The sequence below is a fragment of the Jaculus jaculus genome, chromosome 4 (assembly GCF_020740685.1).
Source record: "Jaculus jaculus isolate mJacJac1 chromosome 4, mJacJac1.mat.Y.cur, whole genome shotgun sequence".
In the NCBI taxonomy this organism is placed as follows: domain Eukaryota; kingdom Metazoa; phylum Chordata; class Mammalia; order Rodentia; family Dipodidae; genus Jaculus; species Jaculus jaculus.
The window spans coordinates 125,904,365-125,928,962 of record NC_059105.1 but is presented as its reverse complement, the minus strand read 5'-3'; the positions used below and the strand labels follow the sequence as shown (position 1 = coordinate 125,928,962).

General features: G+C 39.4%; 1 non-coding gene across 1 annotated transcript; it reads right to left on the bottom strand.

Annotated features, from left to right (window-relative positions):
* Nucleotides 1–18,781: 18,781 nt before the first annotated feature.
* Nucleotides 18,782–18,997, bottom strand: LOC123460316. The gene has a single exon (XR_006636890.1). It is a non-coding gene; the product is annotated as a small nucleolar RNA U3 (small nucleolar RNA).
* Nucleotides 18,998–24,598: the final 5,601 nt, after the last annotated feature.

Here is a 24,598-nt window from a genome sequence, read left to right as displayed (position 1 = left end):
CACTGGAATGGGATGGGGAGTAAGGGACAAAAGAGTAAGAGGAAAGAAAGATGCTCAGATTACAGTATGTTTATGTATTAAAATTCTCAATAAAATTCTTTGTTGTATTTCTAAAAACTGTACTTTTCAATGCCCAGATGTGCAAGTGGTAATAAAGATACAAGTATTGGCTGAGTATATGTAAATACCATATACAACCTGTAATACACCATTCACTATGACCCCCACATTATTCTAAAGGCTTTATGTGCATTTTATGGCATGAGTATTTCCTTGCCATTTTAAAGATGAAGTTATTGAGCTTCAGAGAAAATTTTTTTTTTTAAGTCCAGGACATATAACTAGAACATAATGGAACCAAACCTTTAACCCTGGTCAGTGTGACTACAAACTGTTGTCAAAACCTTGCCATTACTAGTCAGTATCTAATCCAATGTGGTCAGTAATATTTTCAGTAAAACAAAAATAAGGAGAGCTGGTAGATACCATGTATAAATAGATTAATCTTTATTCCCTATTAAAAGATTACTACTAGAGACCGGGCATGGTGGTGCACACTTTTAATCCCAGCACTTGGGAGGCAGAGGTAAGAGGATCACCATGAGTTCAAGGCCACCCTGAGACTCTATAGTGAATTCCAGGTCAGCCTGGACCAGAATGAGACCCTACCTTGAAAAACCAAAAAAAAAAAAAAAAAAGATTATTACTAGAAACTATAAGAGTTAACTTGGGAAATAAGGATTTTGTTGTAAGTAAAGCTAACATTATACAAGGTTTGACTACTCATGTCCTTTATTTACACCAATGAAAGATAAATAGGGAAGAACTTAAACTGTTTTGCTAGAGATACCAAGGAAGCCATGAAAATTAGTCTGGAATCAGCAATGACTCAAATGGCGTAGATAAGGCATTTTCCACACTAAACATTTCTGGATAAAATTTAAATTAAATATATTGACTCTTTGGCTTGCTGAGAGATACCTCTTAGATAACACAAAGATACTATTAAATATAAAGCATAAATATTTATTTTAAAAATCCTAAACCAAAGACACTCCTATAATCCCAGTACTCAAGGGGCTAAGGCAGTCTGGACTACATGATGAGACCCTATTTCAAAGCTCAATCAATAATTTAAAAATCCCTATATTACAGTAAACTGTGAGCTGGAGAATATCTTTAATTGTGCAAGATTGAACAATGGATAAAACAGTAAATGCTCCTTTGCTTCTTAGAGGTTAATGCAGAGCTGTTAAATATCAGTTGCAATTTAACACGCTCAGATTTGGTGGCTTTTTTGTCCCGTTTTTCAAGGTTTGGCATATTTGCCTCTGCTAAGTGAGAACTCATGTAATTAACTGTGAGTAAAGTTACAGACATGTTACAGTCACTTTACCTTAAGAGAAGTAAGTATACTGCTCACATATCACCCACTGCTTGTTCTCCATGCTTGATCTGAACTCCAACAGAAGTTCATTGCAAAACAACCACAGGGATTTGACACATGTCATTCAGTTCCTGTTCCAAAAAAAAAAAAAAAAAACTGAATACAGGAAATTGAAGTAGAAAGGTAAGTCTCTTAAGCAACAATCAACATCTTTTTCCAAAGAGATTCATCAAAAGGCTTATGATGAATTTACACAAAGGAACAAACAAAAAGTCATGCAGTGAGGGTCATAAAATGGCAGTGGGAAGTCTCAACAGTCCACAGCACTTTGGTGAAATCTAATACCTGCTCAAAGACACCAAAGAAGTTGTTTTGTTGTTGCTTTTGAATGGCCTCAGTCCCAACCTGAAGATTCCATTTTTAAGTCAATGCACTTGTATCAAGGTGACCTTTTATTTGGTGAGAGTGCAAAGACAGGTGGGTCAAGTTTTCATGTCAAGTACATCAACATAGATAATAAATAAAAAGCAAGAAATAAATAATAATGAAGTACAAAGCTGGTTAGCTCTGCCAGCAGCTTCTGTAGCAAACAAGGAATGCCAACATGTTAAATACATGTCCTGTTATCTTCCCATCACTTCAATAACAAGTTATTTGGTGTGGAAGCAAGTTTGGGCCTCAACTCTTGACAGGTTTATAGTTCTCAGTCAAACTTTTCAACAGTGTTTGGAGCAGGCGTGACTAGGCAGCTAGATTATACAGACTAACTTTCCACTTGCAGATATTTACCTTTCAGAATGAGCCAGTACACCATCTACCAAATGGGCCACAGATTCTTTGGGCCTCATGAAAGCCTCAGGAACACTGGAACACAGGCTGGAATTTCCTCTAATGTGTCTTCACATGATCTCTATGAAAGCTGCCAATGTCCAGTAGTCTTCTCCTTCATGGCCATTTAAACAGTATAGAGGGTCTCTCATGTGGACAGTTTAGATCTGTGGGTTTATGGAGACTCACAGGCAGTAAAGAGCATCAAACTATAGAATCAGAGGCAGCTTTACAAAAAGCATTCTAGACATTTTTTATTGTCTTTGTGATGTAGTCTGTTATTTCAGTTCCTCTACAGCCAACTTTCCAACTTTTTAAAACAAAATTTCTATGAGTGATCCTCTATTCTATATGATCTCATGATATTCTGAATAGTTAACGTATATTCCTCTCTCTCTCTTTTTCTCTGTGCTCAAACCATTGTATAAAGGGATTCAGCATTCTACCCTCTCTATCTTTCCTCTCCCATAACAAGCCTTATAACCCCCATTTAAATGTCACCTCTACATGAAAATATTTGGGCCACAGTGATTTCCCCCTTCTCTGATCTTCTGTAAGACTGCAAATTCACTATGTAGTCTCAGGGTGGCCTCAAACTATTGGTAATCCTCCTACCTCTGCCTCCTGAGTACTGGGATTAAAGGCATGCACCACCATGCCCTGCCACAATTATTCTTATTATATAACTTCATTCATGTTTTCCCTCCCCCATAACTACATAGCTACCAATTAACTGCTTCTACTTGTTTGGCTACCATACTGCAAGCTGAACAAATCTATACACATGCATTATTAAATTTCTAATACCAGAACTACTATCTGTATATTTCAGTCAGGCTCAGAATTGTAGACTCACTTAAGAGTCTCCTTCCATATATCCCATGTTCAGTCACCAGGGCTTGTGAATTCTAGCATTATTATATCTCTTGAAACCACCCTCCTTTTCCAGTTCCACTGCCAACACCCTTGTTTAGGCCTTTATTTCCTTGTCTGGACTATTTCAAAACTCCCACTGGCCTCTTTGACTCCAGTTTTCCCACCTCCAATCCAATCCAAACACCCAGCCAGATTAATCTTCCTAATACAGTTCTGACTCACATTATTTCTATGTAAACACCTTAAATGTTATCCCAAAGCCTATCACATAAGCATAAATTGCTCAGTCTGGCATGAACCAGGCCTAGGGTAGTAGATGCTCTGGTGTGATACCCAGCCCCTTGCCCCATACTAGGATTATTTGTTCCCCTAAATTTCAGAAGTGCTGGCTACTGGCAGGCCATAATTGAATCCCTTTCCAGAAATTGCCCTTGGCAGTGGAAGCTGTTTGTCTCAAGTTTTATCCCCTCCCTAGAGGCATCTCATGCCCAGTGGCTATTTGCTATGATGATACAAAAGACTTAGCCCTCTTGTCTCAGTTTAGGACAACTTTGTAGTGCTACAGTAGCTTCATATGCAGTCAGCTAAAAAACATTTTCCAACATCATTTCAGTTCTACTTTTCCCCTGTCCTATCCTGCCACATCCTTCATTCTTTCATAGAATAGAGTATTTCAAAAGTCTATGGCTTGGAAGTCATAGGCCATATAGAAAGGCTATGGCTAAACGGAAAGAGCATTCCCCAGTAACCTTCTTATACTAGAATCTTCATCTCAGACTCTGCATTCAAGGGTTACAATGGTAGACACCAATCATCTTTCTTTCATATTTTTTACTTCTATCTTTTATATATCCTACACTTTAGTCAAACTGGTTGGCCTACCATTCCTTAAAGATGCTTCATATACTACTGCTCACTTGTTCATCCAAAACAGTATCTACTGGTAATCTAAAATATTCCCAACTTTTAAAGAGGTCTAAAGAGACAAGCATGCAGGCTGCTCACCAGGAGCAAGGAGGATGTGACTGCTTAGCACAGACCTCAACCTCTCAACAATGAGTACTCACTCCCACCTGAGTAGACCAGGCCCAAACACACTGGGTTTGTAATCTATCACCTGTCTGTCACTGTAGCAGTCCTGTCCTCATAGTACTGTGTGTCCCCTAGTAAAGCCACTGTTGCTACCTTCTTGGCATGATAAAGAGTGTATCTCCAGATAGGCAAAACCCAGTGCAAACCAAATAAGAATGCCTAGCCTTGTAATTATAACCTCCAAAGAGGACTACTTAGAGGAAACTCCAAAGAATTCCAAAGCAGAATTAAACACACACAATAAGCTTGAAGTATGAGCAAATGAATGAATGAAATACAAGAGAATCAAAGAACTTAATAGACACCTGAATGAATTCAGAGAGGACACAAACAAATGTCTGATGAGTTCCAAGAGAGCTTTAGAAGAGACAATCTTCTAAATGCAATAAGAAACTCAAATCAGGATGGAAAATGGAACACAATAAATAGATACAAATGTTTAAGTAAAACCTAATGGAAATCAAAAATGAAATAATGTTTAATAAAAGCTCACAGGAAAGTCCTACCAATAAGAAAAGGCAAAGGAAATAGACTGTGAGGCCAAAATCAGTGACAAAAAGAAGCAGGGCAAAATATTAGTTAAATGTGGGAGACCTTTAAGGGCCCAAATGTTTAAATCATAGATACATAAGATGGGGAAGAACTTCAGTTCAAATGCATAGAAAATATCCTCAATAAAATTATAGAAGAAAAATTTTCAAATCTTGTGAAAGGGAGGCTCCTCCAGGTAAAAGGGGCATACAGAATGCCAAATAGACAGGGCCAGAAAAGAAATTCTCCATAATATATTAAAACATTAAGCACAGAAAACAAAGAAAGAGTACTAAGAACTGAAAGAAACAGCCTTAGTAATAAATGTACTCCCATCAAAATAATATCTGATTTATCAATGGAAACTATAAAACCCGGAAGGGCTTGGAATAGAGTATTTCAAAAGTCTATGGCTTGGAAGTCATAGGCCATATAGAAAGGCTATGGCTAAACGGAAAGGTTATGCCCATCTAAAGTCTTCTAATTTTTTATGTTTATCTCCTTTTATGAATGCCACTCTCACTCTTGGTTAGAGAACCTGCTTTTTACAGATGGCAGTGAATACCAGGGAGATCCAAGGGTTATCAGTATGACAAGAAAAGAAAGCAATCTGCCTAGTATGAAATGAGTCACCTCCATCACACTGTCAGAAACCAAGAAACATTATAATGAAACTGGTGGATTAAATATGAGTACTGCTCCCACTGCTAGCCAAAGAACCCTCTTTAGGGAGATGGTGGTAAACACTGAGGAGACTCAAAAGTAGTCAAACCAGAAAATAAGAAACTGTGGAGAGCTCAGCAGTGAAGAAATCTAAGACACCTTCCAAGGCTCATGAAACATTGCAGAAGAGGTGGCTGAAAGAACATAAGAGCCACAGTGTTGAGATAGTATATTCTGAGGCATTGTCCTTCCCACAGGAAATGACTGATGCATCTATGACTCCACACTGACTACCCATACCCCACTGAAGAGGGCCCTCAGTAGAATGGGGAACGGATAGATGGCTCATAAGAGGATAAGCTGGTGGCAATACAACTAATTTGCAACATGCTCATATATTAAAGTTCCCAATAATTAAAATTAAAAAGAGAGAGATGAGAAACAGAACAAGAAAAGCGACTTTGTACAGGGATCTAGAACCATACGGAAAACAGGAGGTATCAAAGGGCTTTACAGTGATCTTATGTGAGTTTTAGGAAGAACCTGCTGGCTACAATGTAGAAAGAAATTAGCTAGAAGAAAGTTTGAAAGTTTATGACTACTATAATAATCAAAGCAAAACATAATCCAAGGAGACACATTTACTACATAAAGAGTAGTTAGAGGAAAGAAACAAGCACCATACCATGTTTTGGGGTGCTTTTGCTAAATACTTAGGTTGACATACACTGAACTAGGAACTGGAGAAAAATAGATATCTAAGAAGACACATGATTTAATTTTGGACATGTTGAACTAGAAAGAATTAGCTACATAGATTTGAACAGGAGAGAGACATACAGATATGAATGTCATCAGCAAATCCTTTCTGGACACACAGGTGAAGTTATAGATGTATGTACGTATATACACATATATACAGTCATAGAAAACTGGAAGAGATATTGCAAGGAATCATCAGAAAACAGGAGGAAACCCAACAGAATATGAAGCTACAAAAACCAAGAGGACACTACAAGGTGAAAGAAGTGGCCAACAGCCTCAAATATTGCTTAGGCCAAATTAAGCAAGAACCAAGTAAGTATCCACTGGTTAGAACAACCCATGCCTCTGTTCCATCTGTAGCCCCAGCTTGGGATGTTTTTTTCTACAATCAGAGATCACAGAAACATTTCCAGTTTTCAAGGATGAGTTCAAGCTACTTGACATTTACATGGTGAGTGACCAAATATCATCACATGTTACCTCATTTACTGACTAGGATTTTGAGTGCTAAAGGTATCTATATATCTTGGCACCCCTTTAGCTCATTAACATTTGGAAGTTGTACTTTCAGAACAGAAGCCAAATTTGTTGGGAAAGCATCATAAATAAACCAAATCTAGGGATGGAGAGATTGCTTAGTGCTTAAAGCTCATGTCGGCAAAGCCTAAGGACCCAAGTTTGATTCCCCAGTACCCATGTAAGCCGGATGCACAAGGTAGCACATGTGCCTGGAGTTCATCTGCAGTGTCTGGAGGCCCTGGAGTGCCCATTCTCGCTCTCTCTCTTTCTTTCTGTCTCTTTCTCTCTCTCTCTCATAAATAAATAAACAAATACAATACTTTTTGAAAAGAACTGAATCTAATAATGGGGAAAGGGAATCTATAGGGCACGTGCGGCTTATTCTTGTCAGGGAGCACAAACAAGGCATGCCTGTGAGAGAGTCTCCCCCTTACATGTACATGTAGTGAATAAAATGATAGTGACAAGGTTATCCTGGATTTTCACTGTGACATTAACTTTGTGGACTAGTTTGGTGCTAGCTGTGGAGCAAAATGTCCCCATCTTCAAGAGCCTAGTTGATCTCATGTTGCAATTACCTTCTCATTGCCAGCACAAAGCACCTGATCAAAAATAGCTTATGGAAAGAAAGGGTCTATTTTAGCTTATACACTTGAGGAGAAGCACCATGATGGCAGCTGAAAACAATGGCATGAGCAGGGGCTAGACATCACCTCCTGGCCAATATCAGGTGAGCTACAACAGCAGGAGAGTTTGCCAAACACTGGTAAGAGGAAGCTGGATAAAACTGCCATAAGCCCACCTCCAACAACATACCTCCTGCAGGAGACTCCAATTCCCAAATTGCCATCACCTGTGACCTAGCATTGATAATACATGAGTTTTATTGGAAACATCTACTTCAAACCACTACACCTCATGTGTCCCAAAAGGAAGGCCATGCATAGCCAGTGATAAACATTCATCTTTGGGCTGCTGGTTTTTTTGTTGTTTTTTTTTTTTTTTTTTTGGATGTAAACATCTAAAGAGGAAGCCTATTTGAATAGGCACAACTGCCAACTTCACTTATCCTCTCATATTTAATGAGCCTGTTTTATTTTATGTGTTTCAGAAGCGCTGCAAACAGAAACATGAAGTAACTTGCTGAGCCACAAGGTGAGGTCCAACACTGGCTGTGCCACACCCTCCCAGGCCTATGGGTTTTTTATGACTCCTTTTTTTAAAACACAGATCAAAACTCAAACTAGAAGAGAATTTTTACTCTCCTCCGAAGAGTCAACAGTGGGAGATTTCAAGGCAGCTTGAGAGAGATGTGTTCACAAATACAGGAACAATCAGGAATAATGTGGTACATTTTTTGGAGACATTCCACCCAGAGCTCCAATATTTTGTTGCATAACTGCATAAACAGGTATTATTCTGCACTTCCCCCACCCTTGCCTAAGCAACATTCCTCATAAGCCCTCAAGATCCCTGGCATCTAGAAGATCAGCAAATACTTACTTGATGCCCTGAAGAGCACTTTGAATATGGTAGGTCCTCAATGGTGCTGACACTCCACCATGGGAACAAGTAGTCCTTTAAGCAGCAGCTGTTTATAAATGAAAGAGAAGAGGGTGGTGAAAATCAATGTTAACAAGTATAAAAATTCCCAGTTGCCTGAATCTGGAGAATTTTGCCTAATGAAATTTCAAGTCCATAAGAAGCAATTGCAACCCTATTAGCATTAATCAGTTTTTCAGGTGGCCCCTGTACTTACCGCCTCACTGCCATTTTATCTCTGTTCTACATGAACCTGGCATGTTTCACTGCCAGGTAGCTTTATACTTACACTGTGGCTGCCAACAACATCCTAAAGGCCTAAAAACAAGTAATCATCTTCATGCTAATCCATCGTGTAAATGTCCAAGGACATAAGGCATCTTAAAAGTGGAACCAGCTGTAAAAAGAGGCATTTCATAGAGGTGAAAGTCTTATAAACCTAAAACTCAGGAAGGAAATTAGGGATTTAGTCCAATGCCAGCATTTGACATGATTAAAACAAATTTTAAGCAAGCAGAGGCATGAGAATGTTTCACCAAGATGATTATACATCCTTAAAAGTACCTTCTCAGAGTTATTTTTATTTTCTGTATGCTCTATTTTTTAATATTTACAATACTGTAATGTTGTTGTAATATAACAGCATAGAACATTTTAAAATCTTAATCACAAGCTGGAGAGATGGCTTAGCAGTTAAGGCACTTGCCTGCAAAGCCTAACCACCAGTTGCTCAATTTCCCAGTACCTACATAAAGTCAGATACACAGGGTGGTGCATGCATCTGGAGAGTTTGTTTGCAGTGGCTGGAGGCCCTAGCACACTCATTCATTCTCCATTCTCTCTCGCCCTCTCTCTCTCCTTGAAAATAAAGAAATATAAATTATTTCTTTCTGGCTTTTCAAAGTGGAGTCTAGCTCTAGCCTAGGTTGACCTGGAATTCACTATGTGGTCTCAGGATGGCCTCAAACTCACAGCTATTCTCCTATCTCCACCTCTTGAGTTCTAGGATTAAAAGTGTACACCACCACACCTGGCTAAATATAAATATTAACCACCCCCCCCACACACACACACAGTACCCATAGCTGTCTTAGAGAACTTTAAGAAGAGCATGGATACAAAAGTTAAACCATTTAGGTAGTAAAGAGCATTTACCAAGAGTATGGATATACAAGTTATACAATTTATGTAGGAAAGAACATTTACCAGACACCAACTGTATATTAAAGTCAATATATTTAGATTAAGCCAGAAAATTATCTCCTATGCCTAGTAATAAGGATGATAATAGGTCAAAATTTTTAGATGCTTTATAACATCTCATCCTGACAACAGTTCTATAAAATAGCATTAAAGTATTCTCATTTTAGAAATAAGGAAACCAGGGCTTGAAAAAGTTCAATAATTTTCCCAAGGCTTTGGAGGTCCTAAAGATACTAAATGAGGAGCCAAGGTTTGAATCTGAGCTTTCAGGCACCCTCATTGTCTCTATATGGCACTATTTAGGTATAGACTTAACATATACAAATAAGTACTATGCCAAAGATTTCTTTGTAAACTGGTTTCTAAGAGCTTTATAAAAGGCTTTTTTGAATAAGCAAAATGTTCTTTCTCTATTTATCCATCAGACTCTCACTCTTTCTCAAATTAATGGGACGGGACGGGACGGGACGGGACGGGACGGGACGGAATAGAATGGAATGGAATAGAATGGAATAGAATGGAATAGAATGGAATAGAATGGAATAGAATAGAATAGAATAGAATAGAATAGAATAGAATAGAATAGAATAGAATAGAATAGAATAGAATAGAATAGAATAGAATAGAATAGAATAGAATAGAATAGAATAGAATAGAATAGAATAGAATAGAAAAGTCTCCCCAGAAAAAAAAATAGCCCAGGACTGGATGGAATTACTGCCTAATTCTACCAAACTTTTAATAGAGATCTAATACCAACAATTCTCAAACTGTACCACAAAATAGAAAGGTAAGGAGCTCTACCAAACTCATTTTATAGAATTAGTATAACTCTGATATGCAAACTATATAAAGATACAACAACAACAACAAAAATGCAGACAAATCTCCCTAATGAAAACAGATGCAAAAGTCCTTACAAACTACTTACAAACAAAACATTAAGATAATACATCACAAGAAGGTGATTTCATCCCAGGGATGGCTCAATATACACTATCAATGAATGTAAGACACCATACTAGTAGGCTTAAAGACAAATCATAGATCATGATGATAGATACAGAAACAGGCATTTAAGCCAGGTGTGGTGGCACACATCTTTAATCCCAGCACTCAGGAGGCAGAGGTAGGAGGATCACTGTGAGTTCAAGGCCACCCTGAGACTACATAGTGAATAGTGAAATCCAGGTCAGCCTGGGCTGGAGTGAGACCCTACCTCAGGGGAAAAAAAAAAAAAGGCATTTGACAAATTTCAAAATACCTTCATGATAAGTCTTGAAGGAACTAGAAATATATGGAATATAACATTATAAATGCTACAAATACTGTATAGTCATATGTAGAAGAATAAAACTATAACAATATATCTCACCCTATACAAAAATCAACTCTAAAGAGGTCAGGAAACCTGAAACTATGAAACTGCTAGGGGAAATACAAGAAAACACATTAAGATGTAGGTATGGTAAGGACTTTCTGAAGAGAATTCTGGTCACTCAGGAATTATGGCCAACAGATGAGACCTCATGAAATAAAAGGCTGTTGGGTAGCTATACAAACTGTCAACAGTGTCAAGAGGCATTCTACAGGATGGGGGGAGCTTCACCAGATCTTCATCTCTCAAAGGATTTATATGTAGAATATAAAAATAACTCAAAAAACTACAGCAAAAAAGCAAACAACCTGTGGTGGTTTGATTCAGGTGGCCCTCATAAACTTAGGTGTTCTGAATGCTAGGTCCCCAGCTGATGACAATTTGGAATTAAAGCCTCCTGCAGCAGTGTATTGTATATTAAAGGTACTATAGCCAGCTTCCTCTTGCCAGTGTTTGGCACAGTGTCTTGTTGATGATGTGCACCTGATGTTGGCCATAAGGTGATGTCCACCCTCTGATCATGCCATCATCTCTCCCTGCCATCATGGAGCTTCCCCTCAAGTCTGCAAAACAAAATAAACCATTTTTCCCATAAGCTAGTCTTGGTCAGGTGATTTCTGCCAGTAATGTGAACCTGACTGCAACACAACCCAATAAGAAATGGGCTATGGAACTAAACAGAGTGCTGAATAGAAGAAATAAATGTCCATTAAGTAATAAAATTGCTCAATGTTTTTAGCCAATAGGGAAATTCAAATTAAAACTTTTGAGATTCCATCTCACACCAATCAGAATGACTACTGCCAAGAAAAAAAAAAAAAAAACTCAAATGCTGGAAAGTATCTGTGGTGAGGGGGAGTCTTGTTCATTACAGATAAGAGTGTAAACTGATGTACTACTACAGAAATAAGGGTAGAGGTAGGTCACTCTAAAAGCTTAAAAAAGAAAAGACTATCACATGACCCAACTATATTGCTTCTAGGTATGTACCCAAAGAATTCTCTGTCTTATCAAAGAGTTACTTTCTCATGTTTTATTGTTCATAGGAGCTAGAAAATGGAATCAGCCTAGATGTCCATCAAGAGATAATAATGAAATTATGTAACATATAATGAAATTTTCAGCCATAAAGAAAATAAAATTATTAAATATGTAGGAAAATTGGTATAACTTGAAAATATTACACTAAGTGAGGTAACCCAGGCTTAGAAAAATGCTGTATGCATATGTCTACATGGTAGCAAACATACATAAAGGTCATGAAACTAGAAAGGATCCCACGAGACTAGAGAAAAGAAGGGAGAATGGGGTAGACAATAAAACACATGAGATATTAAAGTGGAATGGAGAATACTGGAGGCAAAATCGTTCCACAGGAAACATTAAAAGTGAGTGACTTCAATAAAATAACACAGTTAATCCTTCCATAGTTATTCTCTCTTCTGAGAATTAATCTCCCGTCAGATAATATAAGTATTTTTAACTATCTGACAATAGTGATCTTTAGGCCTCTGAAAAAAGTTAAATGTTTTTCTGACTTGGGAATTTTCTTGTCTGTTTATTTTTCAACTCAGTGTAACTTATTAAGTTCAATAATAATATTTGAGTTGGAGAACCTAGATGCATAAAAAGCACTTACCTGACCCACCAATCCCAGGGGTATCTCTCTCTTCATGGAATCATGGCATCCTCAGAGTCTTATGAGCATAAAAGGATTTCTTTTCATACCCAAGACATCAAATCAGTCCAAGTCTCTCACAGGATGGCCCCTGAGCTAGTTCAGTCTGTTTATATAGTTTAAGGAGACGTGGAGAAGAATTTTATGAAAGTTCTGAGATAAATCAGCAAGAAGAAAAGGCTGTGCCTCTATATAAAGCTCTTAGGGAAATAAGAAGAGATGGTAAAAAGTGCTAAGACAAACAAAATGAAAACAATTTTTTCAAAAAAACACAAATTGTGGAAGCATGTGCAAAATGAGATGGCCCAGGATATGAGTCAGAAAAAACCTAATTTGAAAAAAATTTGACCAAGAAAAATAAGGAAAGTGAGATGGTGTTGCTATTTGGTTGTTCTCTTAGAAACATAAATTTGCAGTCATAAAACAAAACAAAACTTGGAGTAGTTCCAATGTACTAGATGAGAGGTAAATATAAATGCCCAAGAACATGTGTAAATCATATTGAAAATATTCAAAATGTAAATAAAACATACCTTACATTTTTAAAGAAAAAAAATCACATTGAAGAAAGAAAAGGTGTCTTCCAAAATGTTTCATTTTCCTCATCTTTACTGCTTCTCATAATATCTTCACCCACATACCCTGATGTTACTGGCACTTAAATCAGATTGTTCATAAAAATCAGAAATAAAAGTATATGAGCACAAGATTTCCCCGATATTGGCAAAACTTCAATCCACATCCACTCCTGGGCCTGATCTGCTAGTGTACTTGCAGTCTGTCTTTAGTTCAGTCATAGCAAAGGTACCACCAGTCTTCATTTTCATGTATTAATGTACTCTTAAAAAAATAAAATTTTTTATAATTATTTATTTATTTATTTATTTATTTATTTGAGAGCGACAGACACAGAGAGAAAGACAGATAGAGGGAGAGAGAGGGAAAGGGCGCGCCAGGGCTTCCAGCCTCTGCAAACGAACTCCAGATGCGTGCGCCCCCTTGTGCATCTGGCTAATGTGGGACCTGGGGAACCGAGCCTCTAACCGGAGTCCTTAGGCTTCACAGGCAAGCGCTTAACCACCAAGCCATCTCTCCAGCCCAAAAAAATAAATTTTTGCCAACAAACTCAAGGCATAAGCTCTTCCTCACTATTAGTTTGCATCTAGACAGTTATTGAAGCATCAAAAAATTCCAGAAAATCTGTTTCTGTGTATTTGTGATTAATGGCAGGTAATAGACAATGAAAGGATGAATGATTTCATGAGTTAATGATGCATGAACCCACCTCCTAGAGATAAAAACTTGCATGTGGAACAAACCACTCTGCATCTCAGGAGGATCTAATATGATCAGCACAAAGCAAATAAAGATGTCCTCATGGGGGAAAAAAAAACATTTGAAGTGGACACTGCAATTCATATAGAGTAATCTTAGCTGGCTAAATGTCCAAGCAGAAGCATAGTAACTCCCTTCCTGCCAGAGGCAGACTCCCAGGGAGGGGCTCCCAGCAGTCTTCCGTCTGTTGACTTGTTTTTTCAAGCTGTTAATGTAACTCGCAGCCACTTTGGTTTGTTTTCTTGTTGTGACATGGTCTCCATAGATGTGCATTGAAATTGTGCCCAGCTGCACTGAAGCCAAGAACCATGCAATCTGGAGGTTGTGCAAGCGAGATTACAAGGCTCCAAGGTATCTAGTGCCTGTTCTGCTCATCTCTTTTGCTTACCTCAAAGCTCTGCTGGTGCAGTCTGGGTAACTGAATGCTGCATTGGCTCAATCCAACCAAAAACTGTAGGAAAGTGACCATATTTGCAGAAAAGAAATAGAGCTTTATCTTCAAATCAGCACTTTATTCCCATGTCCAGAGAACAGCCAGATATAACCAGAACCAGTAGGAGGTCTACTTTGTTCACTCGCCCTCTTCTTTTCAGTGCATTGCCCAAGTTTCTCCTCTTTATTCCCCTTAGGAGTCTGTTTCCCTCATGCTTTCTTCATCCTCTGCCCCTCTCAAGACATACTTTCTCAAAAAATAACTCTTGGGCTGAGGAAAATGGCTTAGCAGTTAAGGCATTTGCCAGCAAAGCCTAGGGACCCTGGTTCATTCCCTAGGACCCACATAAGCCAGATGCACAAGGGGGCGCATGTGTCTGCAGTTCATTTGCAATGGCTAGAGGTACTGCACGCTCATTCTCTCTTTCTCTCTATCTGCCTCTCCCTCCCTCCCTCCCCCCCCCCTCTCTCTCAAATAAATAAATAAATTATTTTTTTAAAAGAAAGAACTCATATCATCCCATTCACACTAAACTTAGCAATACAAATATTAGCTATCAGCCAGGAGTGGTGGCACACAACTTTAATCCCAGAGTTTGGGAGGTAGAGGTAGGAGGATCAAGGATCACTGTTAAGGTAGAGGTCAGCCTGTTAGAGTGAGGGCCAGGTCAGCATGGGCAATAGCAAGAGCCTACCTCAAACCTCCCAACTCCCTCTCCAAAAAAGAATATTAGCTATCCAGTTAAGTTTGAATTTTAGATAAGTAACAACCAATATTTTAGTATAAGTTAACCATGTGATATTTGTGGCATACTTATACTAAAATGTATATCTATGCCCAAATTAGTTATTATTTATTTAAGACTCAAATTTAACTTTTGTCCTGTATTTGATGTTGCACTCTTACACTAAAGGATAAATGAGTTTTTTTAATCTGGCCTAAAGATATTGCCTTTGAGTCAAGGTCCTTATACTATAAGCCAAATTAATAATGAGAATTTTTAGCAATGCACTAAAAGAAAAAAAAAAAATGAGGTAGACAGCCCTGTTTTATCCCGAGCCTAAATGAGTCACTCTTTTTTAAATGTAAAAGTCTCTGCTTCAGAAACAGAAAAAATGTAGTTTGATCCTTAACTGGTTGGAATTAAGGCCACTGATCAATATTTACTTTGAATCAGATAATGTGATTATTTGGTGCTCTATGCTCCTAGATGAAGAAAGTATCATTCAAAGACACATCTGCCCACAAAGACACAAATCTGCCCCCAAAATATCAATTTCCACAGTGTCTTCAATGAGCTAGAGACACCAGTGGTACCAGTTGAGTAGCATGGGTGTCAGCTCATGTCTCATCAAAAGAGGGCCTTTGAGATGGAGAGATGGCTTAGCAGCTAAGGCACTTGCCTATGAACCCTAAGGAACTAGGTTCAGTTCCCCAGGACCCATGTAAGCCAGATGCACAAGGTGATGCATGTGTCTGGAGTTCAGTTGCAGTGGTAGAAGGCCCTGGCATGCCCATTCTCTCTCTCTCACACACACATACATACAATATTAGGAAAACAAAAAGAGGGATTTTTCTGAGATGAAGAGCTTGCTCAGTGGTTAAGGTGCTTGCCTGCAAACAACCTGGGGTTCAATTCTCCAATACTCACGTAAAGCCAGATGCACAAAGAAGCACATGCGTCAGAAGTTTGTTTGCAGCAACTGGAAGACCTACCACACCCATTCTCTGTCTCTTTTCTCTATGTCTTTCTGCTTGCAAATAAATAAATAATATTTTTAAAGGGGGGACTTTCCACAAGTCAATTACATTCATAGAGCCAATATGAAGTAAGGGACAGAGGAAGGAGGTATGGGAAGAATGGTAATGAGTCTAACCTACTTAGCAGCAAATAACCTGTTGTGATGCCCACACAAGTGCAATAGTGGCACACAGCCATGGTGGGGAACCAACTGCTCTTGATTTGGCTAACTGATCCCCTCAGTGGTACAAGACCCATAGCTGGAGCTGGGAAACAAGTCAGAACCATATCCAAACATAAGCCCACTCCAATATCAAGCTGCCATCAATCATGGGCTACAAGAGGCCATAAACCTATTAAACTCTCTATAAAAAAAGTAAGGGTTATCTCATTTGTCCTGGGGCTAACTTACTCTCCGCTGGAGAATCTGCTTCTCTTTTTCAGATAGATGCAGATCCTAAGGAGAGAGCCATCCCCATCATACCTCAAAAGGGCCCCAGCTAAAACTAAGGAAAATTGGTGAAACAAGCAAGGGTGCTGTTTTCCTGATGAACCAGATACAAGCACAAGGGGGAAGGAGACCAACACAGAGAAAAATCAACTCCTACCAAATCAGAGAGCCAGAGCCCCAGAGACCCCCAACACCTCATCACTGAAACAGACCAAAAATGAACTCAACATGGCTCAGGGACATTTTGCTGAAGAGAGGACGGAAAGAATGTCAGAGCCACATGTTGGGTCATGATATGCAGAGACATTTATCATACCAATAACTGTGGACTAACTCCACAATGCACGACCCATATACCTCAACAAGGAGGGGCTAAGGGGGAGGAGTAGGTCACGGATGAGCCTAATAATGGTACCAAACTGCCTGTATTTGCTGAATACAAAACTAATAAGATAAAATAAAATAAGAATAGTAATGAAAGAAAAATTAGGAAGAGAATGGAACACAAGAAAGAAGAAAATTAGGTCTAGAGATATGGTTTAGTGGTTAAGGTACTTGCCTGCAAAGTCAAAGGACCCAGGTTCAATTCCCCAGTACCCACATGAGCCAGATGCACAAGGTTGGCACATAAGTCTGGAATTACATTTGCAGTGGCTAGAGGCCATGGAGTACCTTCCCTCTCTCTCTCTCCCTCTCTCTCTCTCTCTCTCTCTCTCTCTCTCTCTCTCCCTCTCTGTCTCTCTCTCTCTTCCCCCTCTCCCTCTCCCTACCTCCTTCGTTCACTCTCTCTCTCTCTTACAAATAAATAAATAAAATATTTTTTTGAAAAAGGAAGAAAATTAACCCAGTGTTTAGAAGGATTTATCTAGGGAGTGAGGAAAATATTCGAGTAACACCAATTGGCCAGAATAAGTGACTATTAGTGATGGGAGATAAGATCTCAGGGAAGAAGCTTGTAGATGATACTACATGGCTCATTTAAAATTCATTCCAGTTTCTTCCTTCTCCTTTTCTTTTCCTTTTTTATTTTCAGTAAAAAAAGTATTGTAGTCCAAATCTCAAACTCATGACTCTTCTGCCTTCTGCCTCTACCTCCAGAAAGCTGGGATTCCAGGCATTTACCACAATGCCTGGCTGGAGCATTTTCTTAGAGATGTGTATGGCCCATGTGCATGTGTGTAGAGTCCAGAAAATATTAGGTGACTCCCCTCCATCACTCATCCATGTATTTCCTTGAGAGAGAATCCCTTCACAGACCCTGGAGCTTCCATTTTGGCAATTCAAGACACGGTGATTCTCTCTTGTCTCTGCTTCCTTAGGGCTGGGTAGAGACATGCATGGCCATGCCCAGATGTTTTTGTGAGTGTTAGGGAGTAGAACTTAGATAGTCTCAGACCCTCTAGGGCCCTCATGCTGGCAACAAGAACTCTTACCCACTGAGCCATGTTCCCAGCCCCAGATTTACAATTGTTTCTACAGCCATACTACTCTATGTACCAATCTCGTTTAAGACCTACATTTTTCCAGACTTCCTTTGCAATATGGCAATAATTAGGCTTCATCAACAAATACATTTTTTAACTAAAATTCAGAACAATGATGCAAGGAAAGATGTGAGGAATTCTGCTCCCATTCAGCAGAAGTGGTGTCCTGCCCCAGACCAAAGCAAATGAAGCAGTTCTTTGGATGTTGCTTCAAGATTCACTTTTGAAAGCTCCAGTCTCCAATCTGCTCCTTTTGCCCACATACCACTTCTGTAGATGACTAAATATCCTGTCATCATTTCAGCTAAGGCTACAGTGGGGTCTGTTCTCTATGATAAAACTCTAACCAATCTAAGCTCTTGCCCTAAAGATAGTTATTCCCCCAGCCTACTGGCCCTGAAGCAAATTTGAACCAGGTATAACTTATCTTCTGCTAGAGGGACACTTTAAAGTGTCTAGCGATGTAATTGAGGTGGGTTGTGAGGGTGATAGCAGCACTGCTAGCATCTAGTGGGCTGAGGCCAGGGGGATTGCTAAACTTCCTCCAATGCGAAGCACAGCTGCCCATGACAAAGAGCCATCCAGTCCAAAATGTTAGCACTGCCAAGATTCAGGAACCCTTCTCTAGCAGAGCATCACTTTGAATTGTTTTGCAATATTTTGATTTTAAAAGCATCCTCTTTTGCAATGCAAATTGCCCTCCAAAAGTACAGATAATATTTTTATTTTTACGGTCTGATATTACTCTCTTCATTCTAAAATTTACATTGATTTCCACATTTTAATATCTTTGGAAACATGTCATGTCCTGACCTAAAACTAAGGTGTATTTTAATGCAATATTTATTCTTTTTTCTTCATTTTCTTCTTCTTCTGCCACTCAGACTGCATTCTCTCCCTCTAACTCTCCAAAAGGGAAAGAAGAACAATCATCAGTGGCAATGGGCAGTTGCACCAAACAACACCCAGCACCAGCTTCATTCTCAGGAGAGAACACTGAGGCCTCCTCCTCGTGGTTTCTGTTACTCTACACAGCCAGAGGAACTTCTCTAGTAAATCAGTATAGAAATGATCCCTGAAAGTATAGTCTTACATTTATTATTGTTTAAGATTTTATTTTATTTGTTTGAGAGAGACACAAAGAGAGGCAGATAGACAGTGAGAGAGAAGGGGCACGCCAGGGCCTCTGCTCTATCCACTGCAACCAACAGACTCCAAGCACATGTACCACTTTGTGCTTCTGGCTTTATGTCAGTACTGGGGAATTGAAACAGAGACTTTGCAAGCAAATGCCTTACCCACAGAGCCATCTCTCCAGCCCTATTATCTTTTAACCAAACAATATGTGATTGAGCCTATAGTATCTCTTAAAACTGGTGACATCATAGAATCAAGGAACCAGTACAGTATTAGCAGGTGTTTTTCTGTGGGCAAATTGGCTCAACTGAAGATGGACAAGGACTTGAAGGGGCTCGCAGAGCTCCATGGCCCCAGCCCAAGTTCAGCACACAATCAGGTTTGTGGTGGGGGGGCCATTGATTTTGTTGTATGCCAAGGCATTGTGTTGTTGATCATGCTCTGTACAGCTAGGGTCAAGAATACCTGGCCCAGGGCTCCTTGCAGCCAATCTGTGAAATAAGATAGAAGTCAATGGATAAGTGAGTCCACCACCAAAAAGTAAAAGCACAGGCTCAGACTGTCAGAAACCTTGCCTGCCTGAATGAGGCTTCAGAATGAGCCTTTCAGAATGAGGCATTCTTCCATCAGCAGACAATCTGCTAAAGCTCCAGCCTTACTTTCACACACTCTCTAGGATTCAGAGGAAATCACCACTGGAGAACAAAATCACTAATGGATCCTGACAAGCAAAACACAATATGCTGTCATCTACTGCACATTGAGTGCATATTCAAAAGCAAAATGCACTTCCTAGGACTGATAGTGTCCTATATGCAGTCAGCTATTGGATTGAAGGAAGAGGTGCTCAGTGTTTGCTAAACTGGATTCAATCTGCTTCCTCAAAGACCTACTGCCTTGCAGTGAAGGAGATGAAGCATACACTTCTCTTGAAGACAAGAACAAAATTCAAGAAAGAAGAGTAAGTAGAAGCAGAGAAACTTCCCATTCCTATACCATCTTCTCCAAAATGGACACAATAAATTCTAGTTTTCCAGCAACCGGAAGAGTCAGCATTGACTTTCAAAGCCAAAGCCTGGGTGAGACCCCAAAGCACCCCCTCCCATACCCAAAGGGCCTCAGGACACCACCAGCAAAGCTGAGGAATCAGATTCAAGCAGTCGAGTGTGCAACAATTTTCCACATAATTCAAGCAAAGTCAGTTTTCTTTGTTTTGTATTTATTTATTCAGAGACTACTAAATATACGCCAGTCTGTTGAAACAGCCTCCTGCCAAAGTACAATGAAAACATTAATTAAAATACTCATTTGGAAAGACCCAGCAGAGGACCTGGAACCACATCAAATGAGCTCTGCCACTTAAGCGTCAGCCAGAGAAGATGCCGCCCAGGTTGGTGACCTGCATTTATGCCTGCCTAGCTTCTCTGAGGATTCCAGACCTGTGCTAAAGTGCCTGCTCCCTGCTGATAGATGGCCATGCCCAGTTAGTCCATTTCTCCCCTAACTGTTGGCACGATTTCTACCTGTCACTCCACTCTGCAATGTACTAGTGAGACAGTTGCAGAATCCCCAAGGCTGACAGACATCTGGCACAGGAATCTTATCTAACAGATGGGCTTTGGCAGAACCATTCCAGAAGATCCAGGCACCCTCTGCAGAAATGGCCTGTGAGCGGTAGCACTTTCTGTGAAGATCCTCTGGCATCTCTAGCCAGGTGACACAGCAAAATTTTCCAGGATGTACAGTGCCAGCTTCCACAGGGAGGCCATTGAAATTGTGTATTCTAGATATTGGGTCTGTTCAGACTGGGGAGGGGGCATCTATAAGAGGTAGCAAGCCTTAACTGCCCTGGTACATATAAAATTTCTTGGATTCCAAATTTGTTTACACAGCTAATGAGGCATGAACATCTTAAATCGAGCATAGGCCTGTTAAGAAGTAAGATCATGTTCCACGTAGACATGTGCTGTCAAGGACTCTCCCCTGTGAGGGATAAGGTAGATGGGAAATATGACTTTATCATTATGGCCATCCTTTCCTTAAAGGTTTTCAAGTAAAACAAAAACAAAACATACAAAAAAAATAAGAGCTTGGCAGTGTGTGTGTGTGTGTGTGTGTGTGTGTGTGTATGTGTGTGTGTGCGCGCGCGCGCGAGCGCACGCATGCATGCATGCATGCATGCACACACACAAATTTTTCCCACAAACCTCCTGTCTTAGAAAAATAAGAAAAGAGATTTGAAAGAAAACAATGACATATCAATGCTAGGATGCAAGGTTTGAATAAGATCTTGGATATGGTGGGAACATATTATTTACTGTTCTACTGAATTCTTCATTATTTATTCCTCTTTATTTTTCTTTAATGACAAACATGCCAATATCTTATTACAAAGAGGCTACCACCAAAGTAGTTAAAAGTACCTTTTATCAGACATCTGGCCCTAGTTACATCACTGCAACCCCTTTTCAATCAGCCACGGTGGTTTTATGTGGTTTTGTGATGCCACTGAGCTGGCTGGTCCTCATGTATTGCCTGCTACTACATTCTGAAGTGCCGGACTGGAACCTACAAGGAAAAATAACACAGTTCTTCACTCTTAACCCACATTCCGACTTCCCATGCTGAATTCAATCCCCAGTTAATTAGTTCAAAAGCAAACAACTTTAACCAAGATTTGGTATTACTTTCCTGTTTCTGAGAGCTGGGCTTTCCCCAAGTGTAGTTCTCTTGTTACCCTTTGCATTTTAAATAAGTCATTTTGGAGCATAGCTCTTGTTTTTTCCTTAATATATGTGCGCACTGGGGCCGTGCTGAAGCTTGTTGTGGCTCTGTGCCAACAGTCAGGGCAACAGGATGTCTGTGAGACCCGGCGCTGCCCTGCAGCGGGTGTCCATTGTGCAGCCCCAGCCGAATAGGAAGGTTGCAGGTCAATCTTCTAAGAAATGTAGGCCCTGTCCCTCCTCGGCAGAGAGCCTGCCTGGGTTCTCTTAGGTTCCTCCACTCTGGTTTGTCTTCAGTACGCAGTGTTTTCTTGACAGCTGAGTCAAAGAATAAAGAATTCCACAGAAGTCAATTGCTCAGATAACAGAAATTCTACTATGCTAAACAAAGAGTAATAAATGTATTTGACTTCTTGACAATATCATCATTTTTAAACTATTAATTATTATAAGTGGATATCACACACACAAAAGTATAAACATAGAAGGGTTTGTCCTTCCATTTAATAGCCCCAGGCCAGTAGGCTTAGTTTCCAGATTGTGAGTGCTATTAAATGATCCTGATGGAGCTAAACTCATCAATAGATTAATCCATTAATAAATTCATACTTAGATGGGCCATGAGGTCTACCTCCAGGTAGTAAGTAGGTCACTGGTATGTACATTAGAAGTATGCATTTTGTCCCTTCTTCTCACTCTCTGTCTGCTTTCCATGTGCTATATAAGGTGAGTCACCTCCTCCCCCAACACTCCTGCCACCATAATGTTCTACTTCACCTCTAGCCCATAGCAATGGAGCCAGCCAAGCTTGCTCAGAAACCATGAGCCAAAATAAGCTTTCTTCTTTCTCATTTTGTAGTGTTTGGTGTTTGAAACAGGACCTTGAACTCATAATGCTCCTACCTCTATCACCCAAGTGCTGGGGTTACAGACATAGGCCACCAGGACTGATTAAACCTTTCCCCACTTAAGCTGATTTTTCTCAGGTATTTTATCATAGTGACAAAAAAGCCTCACCACCCCCACCCAAAGATAAAAGCTATTATTCAGCATCATACTATAGAGGGTTGATACTGATTGGTGATAAGGTGAACACTTCATCCTGTTTGCCAACTTGAAGGTGTAGTTTTATGTCATGGAAGCATTCTCAGGCCTAGGCAAATTAAAATAAAGGGATTCTCTCAGAAGTCTCTTGCTTTTCCCAGATGGCTATTTTGTCTTTAAGGTATTTATAAGAATTTCAAAAATCATTTTTTTTTCCTTGCTCTTTTTGTCCAGTCTGGCCAATTCTATCTTAGTTGCATTTTGTAGCATGAATCTCTTATTTTCTTATTGCCACCAATTTAAATATTTCTCTCTTAATTCTGGGATATAAAATATCTATACATTCCCCCTGCCTCCACTTCAAGGAGCATACTATTCTCATGTTACCCATTCTAAGACTTTGACACATGATTTATTTGGAATTTTACTTTCTCCGAAAAATATTTGAGAAACAGGATGGAACAAAAAAAAGACAAGCATCGACTAAATGCTGTTGGGAATACTGTCACCTCACAGAAACATCTAAAGAATAGTATTAAGACAGGCTGTGGAACAAAAAGATAGGCAGGGCCCTAAGGTCAGTAGTATGGAAATAGGATCTAAGTAAGCCACCAAACCAGAGGCCTAGTCACAAACAAATGTCAATATACCTATTCAAGATGTAGGGTGCCTAGGCTCCACATACAGAAATCACAAGGGCCATGCCAAACAAAGTGCTCAGAGAACCTTCTTGGCCCCTCAGCAGGATCAAGGCATGGCTCGTTGCAGAAGCAAAAGAGATCTGCAGAAGCAGGAAGTCAGAGACCATCCTCCCCACAGCAGGTACTAATTTCAAAAGCCATTTGTATTTTAATATATGTATCCTTTAAGTGCAAAAGTATGTGATTTAAATGATACTTTATGTGCTCCCCTGTTTTAAAGGCCATGTGTACAGGAAACTAGAAGGTACACCAACCTCACTTCAGGGAGTCTAGGAACCATCTACCTGCATGAGGGATGTGATACACTGATCAGCAAGTACAGAGTGAACACAAATCCTCCCTCTGCTTTTAAAACTTCTGAAGTAACATCAACTCTTCTACTTTCTGCTTTCAGAAATTTTTATTTTCTTTTTTTAGCCAGCATACAGACTTAGGTATCATTCTGGCATTTCAAACACAATTTGTTTTAGTTAATTCTCTTCCTACATCCCACACCCCTAAATCTTGGTGCAAACTCTAAGCACAAGAAAAAGTAAAAGAAGAAACTAGCAAAACCCTTTCAGTAAGACTGTAAACCAAGCCTCAGAATGAAACTATCCTAATGTCTTTAGACAGTTGTGTTATTAGTCTTTGAAGTTCAACCACAGAGAGTGAAAACTGCTCTCATTGTTCAGTTTCTCAACATTCTCAGCACATATGCTAACTCACTTTTGGGGCATAAGTTGTGATGTGTTCACGATGAGAATCCTTTCAAATGCCCCAGTCTTAAAAAGACTGCTAAGAATATATTTTTCACTCAATAACACTTTTTAAGATTCAAGTTTAAATGATGACTTGTTATGCTAGTCTTATAAATCCAATCACTTTAATGGGCGTAAGAAGATTCTTGAGTAAAAAAGGGAAAACGTAATTGTTAAGTGACACAAATAATGTGCTATTCCAAATGTCACAAGTGAGAATCTTATGTTAGTTGCCAAAATAAACATTGGCAAGTATAAAAGGGGGGCTAGTGTGTTTTGTTTTCTACTTAAAAAAAAGTTCAGGTGTAATTTAGAGAATGTTATACTTTGAGGATGAAATGTTATCC